Source organism: Dendrobium catenatum, unplaced genomic scaffold (genome assembly GCF_001605985.2).
Source record: "Dendrobium catenatum unplaced genomic scaffold, ASM160598v2 fragScaff_scaffold_1136, whole genome shotgun sequence".
Taxonomy (NCBI): Eukaryota; Viridiplantae; Streptophyta; class Magnoliopsida; order Asparagales; family Orchidaceae; genus Dendrobium; species Dendrobium catenatum.
The window spans coordinates 109,547-132,013 of record NW_021319598.1 but is presented as its reverse complement, the minus strand read 5'-3'; positions in this window follow the sequence as shown (position 1 = coordinate 132,013).

The following is a 22,467-nucleotide window of genomic DNA, read 5'->3' as shown; positions in this document are numbered from 1 at the left end:
ACTCTAATAAAGAAATAAAGTTTCTAATATTTTCTAACCAGGCCTTTTTAGGTCTACCTCTTCCTTATCTAACATAAGCCAAAAAACAAAAAAAAATCTAACATAAGCCAAACAAGGTCATCTGAAGGCCTCCACTTTTTGTGACCATTTAAGGAAACTCTCACTAATATTATCTTCCATTGGAGCTACTCCATCCTTTTCACGTATATGCTTATTTTGTATCCTGTCTCCAAGAGTAAATCCACTCATCCACCTAAGCATCCTCATCTTTGTAACACTTAACATAATATTATGCTTCTCTTTTAATGGGCAACATTTTGTGCCATAAATCATTGTAGGTCTCACCATCATCTTATAGAATTTTCCCATAAATTTGAGGGGGTCTTTTCTATCACACAAAAAGCTTGATGGATTCGTCCACTTCAACCATCCAACTTGAATTTTACTAATAAGATCACCATTTATTTTTCCATCACTTTGAACAATAGAGACAACATATCTAAAACATCTACTCTTATTACTGACTTGACTGCCCAAATTCATAATCCCCCACTGTATCTTTTACAACTAAAATTACACTTCATATATTTAGTTTTAGGGCTACTCAAACAAAAACATTTTGACTCTAAGATTAACCTCCATAATTAAAGTTTACCTTCAGCCCCCTCTCTAGTTTTATAAACAAGAAGAATATGATCAGTAAAATTCATACACCTAAATACAACCTCTTTAACTATCTAGTTAGAATATCAATGCCTAAATCAAAAAGATATGGGCTTAAGGCTAATCCTTGATGTAATCCAGTTGAAATAAGAAAATACTTGGTAAAATCACCTTATGTTAATAATAAAAAATAATTAAAAATGTTTGTAAAAAACATTAAAAAAATATTTATTTTATCTACCAAATTTGATTAGAAATCTTAAATTGTCCATAATTACTCCTCATTACAGTAAGGCCGTCATTGATTTATAATACCTCAAAACTAATTGTAATACTTTTCTCATCATATTTAATCATTTATTTGTAAGAAAGCATCCTCCGTCTTATTTTGCAACTTTTTCTTAATAATATACAGTAATAAAAAAATACATTCAAATTTTATAATTAAAAAGTTATATTGAAGACATGCCAAAATAATCGTCCAATAAGAAGCAATAAAATAAAAAATTTCAACTTTGCTAACATTTAACATAGTTAAAATATTGAGGAGAGAATCTATAGGTCTTTATTTGAAGGAGCATCAATTTTAAAATGCTTCAATTAAATTTTAATGCAAGCTTTTCAATATTTATGTTTAATTTAAATATATTTATTTGCAAATAACAACTAACATCAATTTTGAATGAGTAGTATTGATGCAGAGCACGTTAACTAAATGGAGTAACTAGACATCTTATTGCTATAACAAACTCCCGTCCTTTTTCTTGCTTCCCACTATCTTATATTTCCCTTTCTGTTTTAACGCATCACTTGCTTATGATAGAGTATGTTTTCCTTTTTCAACAATAGGAAGAAAGATATATAGGAAAGAAAATGATGAGGATAGTTAGCTTTTCAGTAATACTCAATACAAAGAAACTTCGGTTTTCTTCTACGGAACTTGTGTTCTATTTTTCTTGTATTGATTGTGATAATTTTGTAGGTTGTGGCGATCCGGTGGCATCAGCGTGGTATCAGAGCCAATACCTGAAAGATGAATGATCGTGGCAAGGCACCAGCTACGGAGGAGGACTGGAGCTTGGAGGCGTTATGGACCAAATAGGACAGTGTGAACTTCCGACTGGATGAGCTAGATGTTGATGAGCAGAGATTAACAATGGATATCCGTCATGAGTTCAATCTCCTAAGAGCAGGACAGCCATTGCAACCTTACCCAAGGGAATAAACGCCGGAAAATCAGCCTGTTCCCTGACGCGGAGAGATTCCTCCCTGCAATCCGTACCCCATTCCTATTTATAACCAGGAACTCTCTGATTCAGAAGACGAATTGCAAATGTTTCATGGAAATGACTTAATGGAATCTAGTGATGAGGACGTGCGAGATCGACATCACACAGAGATTATCATAGACGCCGAAGGCCTGTGCAACAGTAGTATACTCCTGCAGAATTCAAGGTCAAATTATATATTCCTTTTTTTATGACATTTGCACATAGAGGACTATTTAAATTGGGAGAAAGCTGTTGAGAATTTCTTCGAGTATATGGAGATTGACCCCGAATGGTATGTGAAGTATGTAGCATGCCGATTGAAGGGAGGAGCCAGTGCTTAGTGGGCACAAACTCAGCTAATGAGGCAAAGGGAAGGCAAGGGTAGAGTACATACCTGGGGCAGAATGAAATAGTTGTTACGGGCACAATTCTTACCCACCGATTTTGAACAGATACTCTATATAAGGTAATAGCATTGTGTTCAAGGGACAAGGTCGGTGAGAGAGTACACTGAGGAGTTTAACTGGTTGAGTGCTAGAAACAACCTTTATGAGTCTGCCAATCAATTTGTAGCTAGATACATCAGAGGGCTTAAGGACAGTATTCAAGATCGATTAGAACTAAACTCTATTTGGTCAATGCTCGAGGCTGTAAATTTTGCTATGAAAGCTGAATTGCAGCAAAACCAGCACACCAAGACTCCTTACACTAGGCGTCCCTAGCAGGAAACTAATGTCGGAGCTAGCAGAAATGCTATGCCCGCTTCAAAGCCGCAGTCCAGTAGTGTTCCAGTCAATCAGCCACCCACCCCGGCTCATGTTGTGAATGAAGTAAAGAATCAATTGAGGCCAAAGTCTTCAGCTAAAGACAACCCCTACACTAAGCCGAACACACTCAAATGTTTCTATTGCTTCCAACCCGGCCATAAGTCAAACGAATGCCCTTAAAGACAACAAGTGCAGATAGCAGAATGTCAAGAGGATGTTGAGCAAGCTAAAAATGAAGGAAACAAGGATGGTGATGTAGAAGATATCCCGGCAGATGAAAGAGAGCCGATGCTGTATGTCATGGAAAAACATTTGTTAGCACCGCGCCAACACACTTTGTCTCAACGACATGCCATTTTCAGGACTAGATGCACTATAAGTGGGAGGGTGTACGACCTATTGATTGACAGTGGGTGCACTAAAAATGTGATCTCTTGGTCGGTTTTTCAAAATTTATAGTTGAAAACTAACAAAAATTTGCAACCTTATAAAATAGGTTGGGTCAAGAAGGGGGTAGATATTATGGTTACAGAATCATGTCGAGTGACTTTTTCTATTGGCAAACAATATGTTTGCAATGTTCGGTGAGACGTCTTAGAAATGGACATTTGTCATTGGATCTTGGGAAGGCCATGAAAATTTGATGTTGGTGCCACTTACGATTATCGCGCCAATGTGTACTCCTTTGATTGGAAAGGAATACGGTTGAGATTGCTGTCGGGACTACCGAAGCCAAAGCCACAAAGTACAGGTCTGTTCCAACAAACAGCTTTGCATATTGTAACAGGATCAACGCTACTACACTGCTGGAGAGAGCCCACTCCCATGTTCGTGCTTCTAGTCACGGAGCTGAATCCACTTTCACAGGAAGTTGAATTACATGCTGACTTGAACAAACTCTTACAACAATACCGGGATCTGCTACTCAAAGAATTGCCATCCGAACTACCTCCTCTGAGAGATATACAACATCAAATAGAACTTATACCTGAAGCCACGTTACCAAATCTTCCACATTACTAGCTCAATCCAAAGGAGCAACTCATCCTATAGGAACTAGTTGACAACCTCCTCAAACAACAATTGATACAAGTAAGCATGAGTCCTTGTGTAGTGCCAGCATTATTAGTTATGAAGAAAGATGGTAAGTGGTGAATGTGCATTGACAGTCGGGAAATCAATAAGATCACAATAAAGTATAGATTTTCGGTGCCACGAGTCGAGGAGTTCTTAGATTGGCTGATGGGGTCATCCGTGTTCTCTAAACTAGACCTTCGAAGTGGCTACTACCAAATTCGCATCTGCCCCTGAGATGAGTGGAAGACGGCCTTCAAAACTCCCCAAGGCTTGTACGACTGGAAGGTAATGACATTTGGGTTATGTAATGCACCCTCCACATTTATGAGGATGATGAATGAGATTTTGAAGCCATTTCTAGGCAAATTATGTATCATATACTTCGATGATATATTGGTATACAGCTCTGATTAGCACCAGCATTTGCAACATTTCAAACTATATTTGAGATTCTTAAAAAGCAGAGATTGTTTATTAATCTCCCTAAATGTGAACTGGCCACTTCTAAGGTGTGGTTTCTGGGCTTTATCATTTTGACAGAAGGAGTTCACATGGATCCTCAAAAGGTAGCAGCAATCCTTGATTGGCCTTCACCGCAGTCTTTCTTTGAAGTGCGAAGCTTCTACGGTCTAGCGAATTTCTACAAAAAAATTATCAAAAATTTCAGTATCATAATGGCAGTGATAACTGACTATTTGAAGGCTAAAACATTTCATTGGAGACTAGAACAACAAATCCGTTATGAAGAAATAAAATAAACCTTAAGCTCGGCCACTGTCTTGGAACTTCCCAGCTTTGACAACTTGTTTATAGTTGAGACTAATGCGTCCTTGATTGGAATTAGAGCCATGCTCACCCAAGGAGGTAGACCAATAGCTTTCTTTAGTGAAAAGTTATGTCTGGCACGACAGAAGTGGACCGCTTATGAACAAAAATTCTATGCTATTATTCGTGCGTTGAAGCAATGGGAGCAATATTAATTACAACAAGAGTTCATATTATGCAGTGACAATAAAGCTTTGCAATACATAAATAGCCAATGCACCATTAATAGATTACATGCCCGATGGGTTATGTTTTTACAACGTTTTTCATTTACCATTGAGCAAAAACGAGGCAAGGACAATCGGGTAGCTGACGCCCTGAGTAGGCATCTTATGTCTATATATTTTATCCTAGAGTGTTGGATTAGATTCTTTGAAATATTGATGGCACTAGTGTTATCACATAAGTTTGGAATGGTGCCAACAGGTTGTCCGAAATCAGTGATTTGTTTCTTTAGTCAAAGGACATGTGCCACATAACTTCTTAAGGCTATATATTCAACTTTTACAGTGGACAGGGCTATTGAGTTCTATTTTCTACTAGCCCAAGAGATTAAATATTATCCTATAAATTGATAGGTTCCAAAAGTTCTTTTTCTATCAACCTTACATCCAATATAGTCTAAATGATAATATCCAATGATTTCAAAAGAAGAGTTGTGTATAGGATACTAAATCCCTAAATTTTGGGTCCCTAAGAGATGTTTAAGGATTATCTTAATAGTTGTCAGATGTGACTTTTTTAGATTAGCCTAAAAACTTGCATAGAGAAAAATACTAAACAAAATATCAGGTCTGCTAGTAGTCAAGTAAAGAAGTGATCCAATTATTCCTATGTATTTTTTATCAACTAATTTTCCATTTAAGTCCTTATCTAACTGAATAGTAGAATTCAAGGGAGTGTTTATTTCCTTGGTCTTATCTATTTCATACTTTTTAGGGATGTCCTTAATACAATTTGACTGACTAAGAAAAATTATACCATCCTTCTACCTTATATTAAATCTAATAAAATAAGTCATTTCTCCCATCACACTTATCTCAAATACCTTACTCATTATTTTATAAAATTCATCACTTGGCTTTTTATCAGAAGAACCAAAGAAAAAATCATCAATATAGATATGAAAAATGAGTAGTTCTTCTTCTTTTTTTAAAGAAAAAGGGTGGAGTCTACATTCCCCTTAACAAAGGTTCTATATAATAGAAATTGTTTATCCTTTCATACCATGCTCTAGGTGCTTATTTATATCCATATAATGCCTTTTTTAGTTTCAACACATGATTCAGAAATTACGAGTTTTCAAAGCCTAAGGGTTGTTCAACATACACATTTTCTTTTATTACGCCATTCAGAAAGGCACTTTTAATATCCATTCAAGATAGTTCGAATACCTTAAAGTTGGCAAAAGCTAGTAGCATCCTTATAACGACTAGTCTAGATACAAGGGAAAAAGTCTCTTCCAAGTCAATCCCTTCTATCTAGTTGAATCCCTAAGAAACTAGTCTTGCTTTGTTTCTAACCACCAAAATAGAATCATTCATTTTATTTTTGAAAACTCATTTTATTCCAACAATACTCTGGTCCTTAGGTCTTTTAACTAGCTCCCAAATATCATTTTAGCAAATTAATTCAGTTCTTCTTATATGCCTAGGATCCATAATTTATAAAATAGTATTTGATTTATGTTTATAAGATCAATCATTGAGATAAAGGCATGGTTTTTAACTTCTTTCCTATGTCCAAGACTAGTTCTATCACCTTTATATGGGTCTCCTGTGTCAATTCTTTAGGATTATTTTAAGAACATCCTATTCTCTAGGTAGTGAAATTTTTAGCTTATACACTTTCTTCATAATTTGCATATTCTACTCCTTGGTGACTTCAATAACTTCCTTTTCTTCTACCCTAGACCCTCCAAAATTATCATATTCATAAAAAACTATAAGAGTGGTCTCCTCTACCACCAATATCCTTTTATTGAAAACTCTAAAACATTTTTCAACATTTAAGTATCCTAGGAAGGCCTTTATCAGATTTTGGGTCAAATTTTTCTAGAAGAGATTTCTCATTATCTAGAATGAACACATTACATCCAAAGATATGAAGGTGAGAGAGGTTGGTTGTCCTACCCTTAAAGATTTCATAGGGTGTCTTGTTCAGCTTGTATTTAACATTAACCCTATTTAGAACATAACAGGTTGTGTTTACCACTTCTACCCACAAGTATTTAGAAAGTGAATATTCAGCTAATGTAGCTCTAATGGCTTCTACCAAGGTCTTATTCTTTATTTCAACTACCTTATTCTGCTTAGAGGTTTTAAGAGCTAAAAATTTGTGATCTATCCCTTTCTCCTTATAGTATGTTTCAAAATTTTATCTTCAAAATATCCACCATAATCACAGTGAATTGTCAGAATTTTACAACTTAGTTTCTTCTGAATCCAAGTAGAGAATGATCAAAATTTTGTGAATGATTCACTTTTATGAGAAATGAATGTAACCCAAGTAAATCTCTAATAATCATCAATAATCACATACCCAAATACTTTCCCTCCTAAAGTTGTAGTGCTAACGGATCCAAAGAGATCCATGAAAAGGACTTCTAAAGGTTTGTTAATATTAATGTCCTTGATTGAGTGGAAGGAGGATTTAACTTATTTTTCTTAATGATAGGTATCATACATGTGGTCCTTAGTGAATTCTAATTTAGGTTTGTCTCTCACTAAGTTTTTTTGGGTGATTTTTATAAGATTTTTCATGTTAGCATGACAAAGTATTCTGTCTCACAACCAAGATTTATTAGCAATAATTTTGAGGTAAAGAGAGTTAACATGTTTAATATAATTTAAACCAAGCATTTAAATATTGTTGATTCTTTTTCCTTGCAACATAATATTTCCATTTAAGGTTATAATACAGTTTGTAGATAAAAAATTAATGTTGAAGTCTTAATCACAGAGCTGGCTTAGGCTAAAAAGATTATATTTTAAACCATCTACCAATAAAACATTTTCAATGAGAAAATTTTTTTAAGTTGCTAATTATACCTGAGCCCTCCACTCTCCTAGTGGTATTATCTCCAAGTGTCACCTTGCCTCCTACCCTTGTTGCGGATATATTTTCATGGTTTATGATTTTGATGATAGCAAACACTCTTATTTCTCTACGACTGCCTTATCAACTAATATTTCAGGTTCACAAGATCAGACTATAATTTTGAATCAGCTTAAGATTGGGTAGACATGGTCTGAGTCAATTTGTACCATTTTTCCTTTCTTGAGTCTTTTATAATTGGTGTGGCTCCTGATGCTATGTAACTTTACACACACGCACATTGGAAGATTTTTCTGACTGTTCCCTAGAGTTTATTATTTTTGGTAACATTGTCCAGGACGATATTTATATTGGTCTGGACGATCGGTTCAAAAGCAGAAATCCTAAATAAGGCATCCTCATTAAGACAGCCTTCATTAAGATGATCGGCCTGGACGATACTTATATCAGCCAAGATGATAGGCTCAATTAAGAAAGAATCAGCCTCCATGATCAGTTTAGGTATTCTTTATTTTAAGAAATCGGCAATGATGATATCCACATTGTCCAGGACGATCTAACTGAATAATGCCTAAATTAATCTGGTATCTTCGGAAACTATTAAAGGCTGATTGATTTGAACACATCATCCAGGACGATCGCAGGATCAGCCGGGATGATGGCATGGACGATTGACATCGGCTAGCTTTGATTTAGGGCAATGATCAGGATGATTGAACTAAATTTCAAACTAATCGGCCAAGATGATATTTTATCGGCCTAGACGATGTAACCAATTTTCTTTTGATCATCCCAAATTATCCCGGGATGATTGAGCTTAATTTGTCTTAATCAGCCAGTACGATATTCGTATCGGCCTGGACGATGAAGTTGGCAAGTTGTATTAATGAACTCATTTTGAGATCTTCTATTTAAGCTTTTGACTAAGCACTTTTGTAAGTGTCTTTGGTAGACATTTTAGCTTCGTTCTTTTGGGGGAAACTTGAAGAGAGAGCTTGAAAGGGAGAAAGGAAAGGGTGGAGTTTGAGAGAGGGAGAAGATCCTTGGAGGGGGTTTCAAGGGAGTGTGGAGGGGGTTCCACACGGTTGCTCCGGTGAGCTCGCACCTTAGTACCGTTAGATTCAAGGCTTGTCTTGAGGGAAGTTCAAAAAAGAAGAAGATCTCTTTGGTGTCAAGGGACCCGGCGACTCTGCCGTACCGGGGAAGGTGGAAGTGATTTTGTAAGGGCTTCTCTGCCTAGCTGTGGGGCCTAAGGAGAGACACTTAGTTTAGTGCAATACTTGTAGGGTGCCTTCAAGGAGTAGACATAGGTCAAGATTTTTTCAAACCACTATAAATCTGGTGTGTTCTTTCCTTTCTTATTTCCGCTTTTAATTTTCGCATTGTGTTTTCTTTGTGATGAATCTTGGTTTGTGGTTTTGATCAAAAGATTTATTATAAATTATTGATTCACCTCTTTTTGGTTAGCCTTGGGACTAGTTCATAAGGGCCTAACATCCCTAACAAACTTTCAAGTGGTATCAAAGCAGTATTCATAAAATAACTTTTTAAAAACTTTTAAATTTTTAATCCATGGCTAATTTTTCTAATCGTAATATTGTGGAAGGTTATTCAATCACCTGACCACATTTATTTGAAAATATTACATTTGATTTTTGAAAAATTTGCATGTCTACTTTCATGCAATCGATTGATTTTTTTATGTGACATATAATTTTAATTGGTTATTCATTACCGTCACGGGTTTTAGATGGAGTTAAAACTAGTATTCCTTTTAATCTATGGAATAGGGAATAACAAATCAATGCTCAATTGAATGCAAAATCTTTAAATTGTTTTTTTTATGCTTTAAATCTTGAAGATTTTTTGTTAGTATCCACGTGCAGTACTTGTAAGGAAATTTGGGATAAACTACACACCATATATGAAGGCACTAGTGAAATCAAGCAATCCAAGTTGAATATGTTAATGCATTATTATGAATTATTTTTCATGAAACCTTATGAAACGATCTTGGACATGTATACTAGGTTTATTCAAATTGTGACATCATTGCATGCTTTAGATAAAAAAATTTAAAATTTTGAAAAAGTTAATAAAATTTTTCGTTCTCTACTGGATAAGTTTGATGCTAAAGTTATTACTATTTGTGAATTAAATGATTTGAATGAATATTCTATTGATAATTTGATTGGCAAAATTTGGGTCAAAGATTTTTGGATACAGATGAAACGGTAGTGCTAAAAGCTGAAGATATGGAAAAAGGTAGCTTAGCTGGTGATGAAAGTAATGACTTGACAAGAAAATTAAAAAACTCATCAAAGCTTAAGCATCAACAAAAGTGGAATAAAGGTAAAAATGGTAAGAATGTTAATTTTTCTTCTGACATTATTTTCTTTGGATGTAGGAAGTCTGGACATATGAAAAATCAATGCCCTAATTTGAGAATTCTTCCTCCAAAAGAAAAGGGTAATGCAAAGCAAACTATAAACTGGGAAAATAATAAAAAGAAAAAAATTTCTTGGGTAGATCTTGCTTCTGAATCATCTGATCAGGAGCAAGATGATGCTTAAAGTGTTTTTGTGTACTTTTTATGTTTGCATGTTTTGTTTGTTCTTTTATTTTTGTAATTTTCTGTTTTTATTTATTTTTTTTCCTTTCTTTTCTCTTTTCAATAAGTTTTTCTATGTCTTTTCTGATTTAACACACACGTTCACCTTTTTAAAAATGAAAAACCTCTCCCATTTTTTTCTTGAATTCTTATGAAAATTGTGTTTGACTTCTCTAAAAATATTCAAAGGAACAAAACTCATGTTTTTTTACTCTCAATCTCTGTTTCCTAAAAAAATTTATTATACTTTTGATTTAAAATCTTTTTCATATTTTAAATTAGTTTTTGAAACTAAAATTTTTTAGCTCCATGTATTTTATTTATCATATAGAGATCTTTTGCAAGTTATTAAATCTAACTCATAATTTTCTTAGTCAAGAAATTCACTTTGTCAATAGGATGTGTTTACTTTTGTTTTTAAGAATTTAGAAAGGTAGCATATTCAAAAAAAATGGTCAATGATGCCAAAAATAAAAGATGCTCAAAGACACCAAATTGAAAAAAAAAGGAATACACAAAGTATATTAAAAATCAAAAGATGCGCAGTGCGCCAACAAATTATCAAAAGGCATAAAATGAGCCCACAAAATTTAATGCATACCATTCTTGTACTTCTTAAAGCTTTAGAAAATCCTTGATACTTTCGATACTTGATTTTGAAAATCTTGATTCCTGATTCAACAATTCGTGCATTAATCTTGTATTAGATATATTTTATGGAAAGAGTTTTAAAAGATAACTATTTCTTTCTCTAATTTATTCCATGATTTAGATATTGAATTAAAAAATTTTTTAGCCTTTAAATGAAATAGAGTTTGGATTATCAAATTCTCAATTTCTAACCTTTTTGGAGCTATGCGTTGTCAAAATAATTCTACTATGTTTTTTGATTAAAATCAAGAGGTAACTTTCTCATTTTAAAAATATTTATTTTGTTCACTAGATTAGAGGTCGTTCTTGTCTTTTAATCATTTTGTTCTTATTATTTGTGCCCCTTCTCTTTTTGATAATGTCAAATTGGAAGAACGTACTGTTGAATTTGTATCCTTTTTCTTATTTTTTTTTAAATTTAAAAACAACAAAAATTTTTGATCTCCCCTATTTTAAAAGTATCATTCTAGTGAAAGGGAGATTAGGAGAAAATGCTTTCTTCTTTGCAAATTCAAATAGCAATGTTTTTCATCATTAAAAAGGGGAAGATTGTTACAGATATATTTTTAAGATTTATTATTTTGATGATAGCAAATACTCTTATTTCTCTACGACTACCTTATTAACTGACATTTCAGGTTCAGAAGATCAGACTATAATTTTGAATCAGCTCAAGATTGGGTAGACTAGGTCTGAATCAGTTTGTATCCTTTTTCCTTTCTTGAGTCTTTTGTAATAGGTCTGGCACCTGATGCTATGTAACTTTGCACACACGCACCATGGAAGATTTTTTTGACTGTTCCCTAGAGTTTACTTATTTTGGTAATATCATCTGGGATGATATTTATATCGGCTTGGATAATCGGTTTAAAAGCGAAAACCCTAATTAGGGCATCCTCATTAAGGCAGCCATCATTAAGATGAATGGCCTGGATGATCGGTTCAAAAGTAAAAACTCTAATTAGGGGATCCTCATTAAGGCAGTCGTTATAAAGATGATTGGCCTGGATGATACTTGTATCAGCCAGGACGATAGACTCAATTAATAAAGAATCAGCCGCCATGATCAGTTTAGGTATTTTTTATTTTAGGAAATCGTCCAGGATGATATCCACATCGTCCAGGATGACCTAACTCAATTATGCCTAAATTATTCTAGTATCTTTGGAAAGCATTAAAGGCTGATTGATTCGATCACATCATCTAGGATGATAGAAGGATCGACTGGGATGATGGCATGGATGATTAACATCGGCCAGCTTCATTGTAGGGCGATGATCAGGACGATTGTACTCGGTTTTAAACTAATTGGTCAGGATGATATTTTATCAGCCTGGACGATGTAACCAATTTTCTTTTGATAGTCCCAAATCGTCCGGGTTGATTGAGCTTAATTTGTACTGTTCGGCCAGGACGATATTCCTATCGGCCTGGACGATAATGTCAATAAGTTGTATTAATGAGCTCATTTTGAGATCTTCTATTTAAGCTTTTTACTATACACTTTTGTAAGTGTCTTTGGCAGCCATTATAGCTTCATTCTTTTGGGGAAAACTTGAGGAGAGGGCTTGAAAGGGAGAGAGGAATGATTGAGTTTGAGAGAGGGAGAAGATCCTTGGAGGGGGTTTCAAGGGAGTGTGGAGGGGGTTCCACAGGATTGCTCCGGCGAGCTCGCACCTTAGTACCGTCGGATTTAAGGCTTGTCTTGAGGGAAGTTCACCAAAGAAGAAGATATCTTTGGTGTCAAAGGACCCGGCGACTCCGCCGCACCGAGGAAGGTGGAAGTGATTTTGTAAGGGCTTATCCGCCTAGCTATGGGGGCTGAAGGAGAGACACTTAGTTTAGTGCAATACTCGGAGGATGCCTCTGAAGAGTGGACGTAGGTCAAGGTTTGACCGAATAACTATAAATCTGGTGTATTCTTTTCTTTATTATTTCCGCATTTAATTTTTGCATTGTGTTTTCTTTGTGGTGAATCTTGGTTTGTGTTTTTTATCAAAAGATTTATTTTAAAAGATTGATTTACCTCTTTTTTGTTAGCATAGGGACTAGTTCATAAGGGCCTATCATCACTAACGAACTTTCAACCCTATCCTCCATCAAAATGAATTGATTTGCATCCCCTATCATGTGCCTTAAACATCCCCTATCCAAGTACTATATGTTCTCATGAGGTCTTCTATGAGAGTATCCATATAAAATTATCAAATGTTATATTTATGAACCCAAACAAGTTTGGGTTCCACCTTATAAAATAAAGAATTTAATGCATGAATGTTATGCTGTGGTATATCAAATTTTTGTCTCCACACCAAATTTGTTCTACATAGGTTAGTGCAACTATAGAAAATTTTTCCTAGCATGCCATAATAAAAACATCTAATGCAACGAAAATGATTTACAAATCTATTTGGGTTATGGTGCCTCTTCTTAGGTTTGAATGATGCATACTGTGGTGATGGATTATGTAACTGTGCAAGTGTAGATGATATTTTTATTTTCCTTAAAAGTATTTAATTTGAGTTGTAAAAATTTATTTGCACTTTCAAGAATTAAATTTTCAATTTTCAATACATGCTCCCAATTATCAACTTCATCTAAAGTTGTCTTTGATTCCTTAAATGAATTTTCTAAATCAATATGGGATGCTTTTAAGGAATCATGCTTATTAGTTAAATCTATATGCCTTTTATTTAATTCATCAAGTAAGACTATATGACTACTATCCATTGTAGAATGATCTTTCCTAAGGCATTCATGCTCTTTCTATAGTTTTAAAAAATTAGAATTCAAACTTAAATATATTTTCTTTAGCTTCTTATATGCATTAAGAATTTTTTTTCAAAAACTTCAAATATTTATCATCGAAAAGCACATATACCTCCTCTTGATTAGAATGATTATGTTGATTATCTATCATTAAGTACATGTTGGTTTCCTCCTCTTCTACTTCTATTTTAGATGAGTCTAAAGTAGAGTCTTCCTAGAAAGCCTTATAAGTCCTTTTCTTGCCCTTCTTGAACTTAGCTTTTTTTTCACCATTTTTATTGATTGATTGAGCTTTAAGATTTGGGCAATCCGTTTATATATGCCCTAGCTTCCTGCATTCAAAATAGATGACATCAGAAGAAGTTTTGGAATTTTTATTAGATTTATCATTATTCCATTGTTAATGATGTCTTTGTTTTTTCTTTTGAAAGTTCTTGAATTATCGTGTCATCAGTGTTATATCATCATCATCCTCAGGTGCAGAATTGTCACTAGCATAATAGTTAGCCTTTAAGGCTATAGTTTTTCTTTTCTTCTTTCTTATTCAACAAGCTGTCTTTTACTCACTCCTTGCTCCTAGGAAATGAGTGATCTAAGTAAGTTATCAATGGAGTAAACATTTAAATCCTTAATTCAGTAATAACAATAATTTTTGCATGACAGAAAGTAGGCAGACAACATAAGATCTTGTTAACTTTTTCATAATTAGTAAGTTCTCTTCCTAAGGCATGTAGGGAAGTAATAATCTGAGTGAACCTAATATATATTTCAAAAAATGACTTACTGGGTTTCATGCAAAATAATTGATATTCATAGAGAAGAATATTAAACCTAAATTATTTTACTTCATTTGTTCCTTCATAGGTTATGTAGAGTTTGTCCCAAATTTGTTTAGCAGTCACATAGAAACATGCATGTAATCTTTAGATTTTAATTCACAAAAAATCATTTAAATATTTAGCATTTAATTGGGCTAAATTTCCATCTTCTATGCTCCATTAAAAAAAGGGAGTTTAGTTTTTTATGCCATTAGCAAAATGTGAAGGTGCAGAATATCCTTCCTGAACTAACATCCATTTAGGATAATCTATATATTAGAGGAAAGTAGACATGTGAATTTCACAAAAGTCAAAAAGAATATTAACATATAAAGGTGGTCATGTAATTGAATGATGGATATGAAATGTTAGTGAGCATGACCAAACAGATAATCAATAAATTGAAATAACATAGTAAAAAGTTCAATAATATTTGTTATCATCAAAATCACAGGACTTGTGTCCAGATTTACATCATCATATTATATGATCTGAATCATACTATATATGATGTTAATATGATTATCTTAAAATTCTAACATCAAAGTTATACTAATTAATTAAAAACTAAAATTAAAATTTTGAAATATCAAATCATATTATCCGATGAATATTATTATGTACAATATGCTATTTGAAATCAAACCTGCCATTATCTATTATTTCTACAAATAGGAAATTTCAAATTGGATTTGATCGTACACTACACTGTGCACTTGTTCGCATTGTATGAAATTTCATTATCTTTTAAGATATTTACCTATTTTAGGATCTTAAATCAAGGAGTTGAATAAAATTGAATTTTATATTATATGATACCTATGGTATAGCCCGAACAAACATAGAGAATGTCTAAATGATATCCATTTAGAAAGGATGATTAAAGTTTCAAAGAAAAAACTTAAACTAATCATACAATATGATTTATATTATAAAGTCCTCTTAAACAAAGAGTAATTTTAAGGATTTTAGGCTAGTTGAAGTAATTGTATCATATGATTCATGGATTATACTGCATGATCAAGTTGACAATTTTACTAACATTTTTAGGGTTTCTTTTCGAAACATTATATAAATACCATAAACTAAGAAATCTTAGAGTTTTTTTTTTAGAGTGCTTTTATAGAGTTTTTGTTAGTTTTCCAAAAAAAGAGTTTTAAGAAACTTTAAAGAGGTTTTGGGAGAGTGATTGGAGAGACTATTGTGAGAACTTTTAAGAGGGACTAAAAGAGTTGAGTATGGAATTCAACAAGGTTATATAGTCTGACCTATTTCCCTGATCCTTTAGATTATTATAAAATCTCTTAGAGAAGATCTCCAGTGAGTCATGTTGAGGCTAGGATCTAGGTGATAGGAAGGTTGAGGCTGCTTATGGAGAGAAGCGGTCTCAGGCTATCTCCATTACCTATAAATGAGAGAGGCTTCTCCACTTTGCTTTAAGGAGAATGAGAAACCTAATGAATTTCTTAAGTAGATGACACGCGGAATAAGCATAGGACAAATTAATCGAATCAATATATATTTAATTTGCTCCTTGTATTTATTTCTTGTAATTTTATTAATTATATGCTCTATTATGAAATAATAAATGGAGAATATTTAAACTTGTGTTAACGTTTAGCTTATGTTATCTTGATAAACAAAAATTAAAAAAAATATAATATTTTACACTCTTGTTTCATTAGCTTCATCTTATCAAATCAAATAAAAAAAAAATTTAAAACATCATCCAACTAAATGAGTACAAGATTTGAAATTGTAATTTAAGCGTATTAACAAACAAAACGAGGGAATTTCTACATCTTAAACACATATTTCTCAGGCCATGTTGAGCAAAAGATTTTACATGGGACACGTAACTTGTTACCACATGAAGAATAATTTACATGTTCGAAGCACTGGAAAAAAAAAAATAAAAACAAACAAACTCCGACGACGCAAAATTAATGGTCTCTGTCTCTTCAGTGGGTTCGGCTATTCAGATAAATTCAAACCACTCGTTTGCCCGACAGAACGGACCAAGTTGTGTACTAAGTGGCACGTAAAATTTGTTCCTAAATAATGTCCCAGTAAATAAACTTTTATTTTTAATGAACAATAATAAATTATAAAATTAAAATTTTAAATTAATAAATTTTAAAATATAAGTTTCTTCTTTAATAATTAGGACACAAATCCATCTATGCTAAGAGCCTATTTGGATCATTGCCTAACTGTTTCATTTTTCAAACAAAAACTAAAATTTTATTTGGCTACTATTTATTTCTGTTTTATCATTACTTTTAATAATTTCTATGATGAAAGGCTATTTTATGCAATTTTAATAGCAAAGTTGTTTTTCCCACAGTAACTTTACAACCAACTTTATGAAATAAGACAATTATCCTAAATAAACTGTAATATATTCAGAACTATCTTTTTTTTTTTTTCATTCCACTAGCAAAAGATAAATGGAATTATTTCATAATTCAAGATCAAATGATATTGGAATCTAATAATGATTTGGCTGTCAGATACAATGCAACCAACCTGTCCAGAAAACATCTCTTCAGCAAACATTTAAAATAAATCTCATGCCAATAATGCATATCCATGATGCCATGGCTCGGAGTTTCAGAGTGTCCATAATATAGAGTATATGTAGAAATCGAATAAGTACGATTTTAGAACTGTTGTTTTTAGTGGATGAATTATAATTAAAAAGACAAATTTTGTTTTTGTCTTAAATTTTAATATGGACTGCTTTAGTTCTGAGTCGCAAAAACCGATAGATAGTTAGTCTATAATGTTTCTAAGGATTTCCCTGAGGCTTCATATGGGACCGTTTTCTTTTTGCTTATTCAAGCAATTTTTTAGTACAAAAAATTTACTTTTTGCACTTGAAAGTTATTTTAAGAAGTAGTAAGAATGTCATCCCAAACAAAACCTAAAACAATTTTAAGTATGTGTTTGTAATTTATTCCATTATATTTATGCTCAGTCTTGTTAACATTTTTTATAACTATTTTGATCACAATTTACAAAATAAAGAGGCCTTAAAAGGCCTTTCAGGATCATGGATCAAGTGGCCTAACCTTGATCCACCTATGCCGATACATTTCCTTTATTGCATGCCTACAATGCCTACCTCCTATACCTTCTTAACATGAGCAGTGCAATCATGGCTTATATTGATCGTGATGTTCAGGCATTTTCATGTTCTTTGTCCATCCTTATCTAGACTTATAATAGATAACATTGTTTGAACCACCACTAGCCCTTCGATCCTTTCTAGATCATTGTACCACTTTTTCATCCTATTAGCCAGCAGTGTTGATGATCTTATTTTGATGATAACAAAAGAATGTTTGATGTTCTATTTATTTATACGAAGTGATTTTAGGATTGGATAAGTGAATTTTGACATAAAACAATAAAAGGTCTACTTGGGATGACTACAATTTTTTATAAAGTTAAACGTGAGATTATTATGGGGAAAGTATTTTAACTACTCCGGCTACAAAAAGTAGATTTATACCACAAAAAAGTTTTAAAAAGTAGTAAGAAGATAACAAGAAAATAGGAACTAAATAAAATTATGATTGTTGTTTGGAAAGCAATGCACTAAGATAGCTAACTCAAACCTGCCAAAAGATAAACTCATGATCAAAGAATTTTGAAGATGAATGAAGAGATTCAAAAGTCATTTAATAATATAATCCAAGGAAACTTTAGAGTCAATTTAATTGTAATTCTAAAAAACTTGCTCAAACTCATGCTTCAAATGAAAAAAATTACATGTTTAAACAAATTTTAAAAATATTTAAAATTACTATATCTTTCGTAAAATTATTAAATTTTTTTAATTCTTTTTAAAATATAACCTAATTAATTGATTTTAAATTTCTAATATATTTTATGTATTTGTTTTTATATGGCTCCATATATTAATTAGTTCTTTCGTCAACAAATTAAAATAATGAAATTAACTTATATATTATTAATCTTCTTAAATAAAGTGTTTATTACGTTGATATGTTTACATAATTTTATATTCTTAATACATAGCATTAAATTTACAAAAGAAAAGTTTGTAATGTTTAAATATATTAAGAAAACATATAAAACTTCTATTTTGTGTTTTCTAATAGATGTGAAGTTTTCATTTTGACTTGAAACTTAAAAATTCTATTGAAATATATGTGTCTTAATGTGAAATAATTCAATTATTTTAAAGTCCATTTAATATATTTAAATATTAATTTTTATATGATAAATTATTATCTATCAAGAATTTATTTTACATTTACCAAATATTGATTTTATCTTTTTCTATTGAAGTCATTAGATTAATTTTATATAAAATTTCATAGCTTGTATGACATACTTTTGATTATAATTCAATATATAGTAATTTTTTAAATATTAACAATTGTCAATAAAGTCTACCAAGCCTTTAAGAGATGCGTTTGGAGGTTTTTGACTAGTTGTTGGAGCTTCTTTGACAAAGCATTATATAGTCTTTTTGAGTGCAATTAAGGGAGATTTTTTTATTTTTTATTTTTATAATAAGGAGGGAGAAAGATATATGTATTAGTTAGCCAAATAAAAAAGATAGGAATAGTAACGATTTAGTTCAAGTGGATCAAAAATTAATTTTCTTAGAAGATGATATTCAACAAAGGTGGATGATTTTTTGCTAAACTTTTAAATGAATATTGTAAAAATACAATTTATTTTAGTGACCTTAGCACCCTAAATGAAATTAAAGATTAATATTTTTATCAATGTATTAGAAAAACCGATGTTAGAGAGGCTTTAAGGAAAATGAAGTGTGAAAAAGCAGTTAAACCTGATGATATTCCAATAAAGATGTGGAAATGCTTAGGAGATGAAGGAATTTATTGGCTTACTATACTTTTTAATACATATTTGAAGGCTGAAAAGATGCTAGATAAGTAGAGAATGAGTGTGTTAATTTCTATTTTTAAGAATAAACACTATAAAAAAATCAACCTTTACTGGCGAAATTTTCCTAAATATAAAAAAGTGACAATTCAAACATATTTTCCTATGCAACAATGTAGTTGTGTGTTTAAAAAATTTCTCAACTAACTTGAGTTCGAATCTCATGGCATGCTGGTAGGTGGGTAGCTGGCAGGCAGCCCACGAGTATGGGTACACCAGACAGCTGGACAGGCAACCCATGGCTAGGCTGGTAGCCTCATAACTTGGGCAACGGGGTGGGGTAGCTGGACGAGAAGGGCATAAATATATATTTTTTTATTTTCTATTTCTTTCGGATAGTCACCGAAAAAAGCTGCTAGAAATTTTTTTTTTCTATGCAGGTTTTACGAGCAAAAAATTTTAAGAGGTTTAATGGAGAAATATAGAGAGAATAAGGAGGATCTACATATAAAATTTATTGATTTAGAGAAAGCATATGATAAAGCTCCAAGAGAAGTGCTATGAATAGTTCTTTAAAATGAAAGGAGTTAATAACACTTATATTCATTAAAGATATGTATACATGAGCTATTATTTGTGCTCAAACACTTGGTGGTTTGACAAAGTATTTTCCTATTTCTCTTGGTTTACATCAAGGATCAACCTTAAGCCTGTATCTTTTTTCTTTAGTCATGGATGTTCCCACTAGACATTCGCGAGAGGATGTACCATAGTGTATGCTTTTTGTTGATGATATTCTTCTTGTTCATAAGACTATAGAGGGAGTTGAAGGTAAACTTGAATTATGGAGGTCAACCTTAAAGTCAAACAAGACACAATGGAGAAAAAGGATTCATGTAGCCGATTGCACGTAGTGGAACAAAGGCTTGATCTTCTTCTTCTTTTTCATCTTGTTGTTTGTATATGTGATGTCCTATGATCTAATTTTGAAGAATTATATCTTTGAATTTGACTCTTAATAGGACACAATGGAGAAAAAAAGATTCATATAACCGACCCCTTGTAGTTGATAAAGACTTATTTTTGTTGTTATTGTTGTTGTTGTATCTTTTATTTAATCTGTCAGGGCCTCTAATTTATCAAATGCATGCTATATTTATGTCATGTATTATGTTTCATTTATCTATCAATATTTTCATATCTATATCAATACATATGCATCAATCTTACAAGTTAGATTGGTCTCTCTCTCTCTCTCTCTCTTTCTCTCTCTCATCATGTATGTTATCATGTTTTTTGTTAATACATCATTATCTACCATATGAATTATGTAGGTATAAATATACCTTAACAACACAAAAATAATGCAAGACATCTAGTTATCATATGGTGTTTTTGTTAAGAGAGTTGTTATTTGCATGTTTTATATTCTTGCAACATGTATAGTTTTGATGATTCCAAATATTATTATTTTAAGTTTTGTTATCTCCTAACACTTTTTGAAAGATTTGTTTTATCTCTTGTGTGGACTAACATTTCAGGAAATTCGAACTCCAGACTAATGATGACTTCAAATCAAATTCAGCATAAGATAGTTTGTAAATTGAAGCTTATATTTTTCTTTGCATTGAGTTTGAGATGGAGTGATTATAATTGTGTAAACACACACACACTTAAGGAGATCTTTAAAAAAATTATATTGATCGTACGGGACGAACATAGTTTATACGGGACGATCAAGTCAGTTATCTCCTCGGAAAAGCAATGGAACGAACAGGAAGTGAAGAAAATTTTTCTAAGTCCTGTTCGTCCAGGAAAAATTTCCTATTCGTCCTAGGACGAAATGCTCTCTTGAAAATTTTCGTCTAGACGAACTCCAATTTATCCCAGGATGTAATGTCCTATGGAAAATTTTTGTTCAAACGAAATCCATATTCGTGCTAGGACGAAATGCTCTATGGAAAATTTTCATCCAGACGAACTCCAATTCGTCCTAGGACGAAATGTCCTCTGTAAAAATTTCATCCAGACGAACTCCAATTTGTCCTAGGACGAAATGTCCTCTATAAAAATTTCATCCAGACGAACTCATATTCGTCCCATGATGAAGAGAACCGACTCTTAAAAATTTGGCGACTTCTTGCATATTTCGGAACCGACTTATGGTATAACCATTCGTACCATATGAACCTTGTTTGTAAGGGACGATTAACGTGTACGAAGTCAATTCGTATCAATATATATTGGGTTCGTTTCTAACTGAATTAAGTAACATCGTCCGGGATGTTCCATGATCGTACGGGACGATCCACTGCTGACAGACTTGAATTTTAGTAGTTTTTGGACAATTTTTTGTGTCTTTCCTATACAAAGTCCAATATTAATTGTCACTTTATCTTTTTGACTACTGATCTTCGTGCCAATTGAAAGGAGAGTCAAGGAGAGAGTGTGAGAGAGTGTTTGAAGGAGAAATCTTACTACTGGAGCGTGAATGTTTAACTTGGTACTCAAAGGTAAGAGTCTCAACTTTTGGTTTTTAATTACTTCACTCTTTTCTCTCTTCCTTCTAGATTTCTTGTGAAGAAGTTCTATCAAGAAGATTCAGTTCTCTACCAACACTTGGAGAGTGTGAACAGCCGAAGGGTCCTCTTCTCACACTTGGAGAGTGTGAACAGCCAAAGGGTTCTCTGCCTATACTGGGAGAGTGTGAAAGGACGAACGGTTCTCTACCAACACTGAGAAGAGTGTAAAAGGATGATGGTTCTCTACCGTACCGGATAGTGGTGGAAGAGAGTTTTGTAAAGGCTTCTCCGCCTTACTATGGGTGCAAAAGAAGAGTCACTAGTGGTATTAGTGCAATACTCGAAGGGTGCCTCCGGGGAGTGGATATGGGTCGTGTTTGACTGAACCACTATAAATCTTGTGTCTTTTATTTTTCTGCTGCATTTTATTTTTGTTTTACTGTTTCTAACTTGTGGTTGAAAAATATTTTCTATAAAATTCACTAAAGTTAATTTTCTCGGTTCTAAATTTTGAAGAGGGATAAAATTTTTTAATTATCAATTCACCCC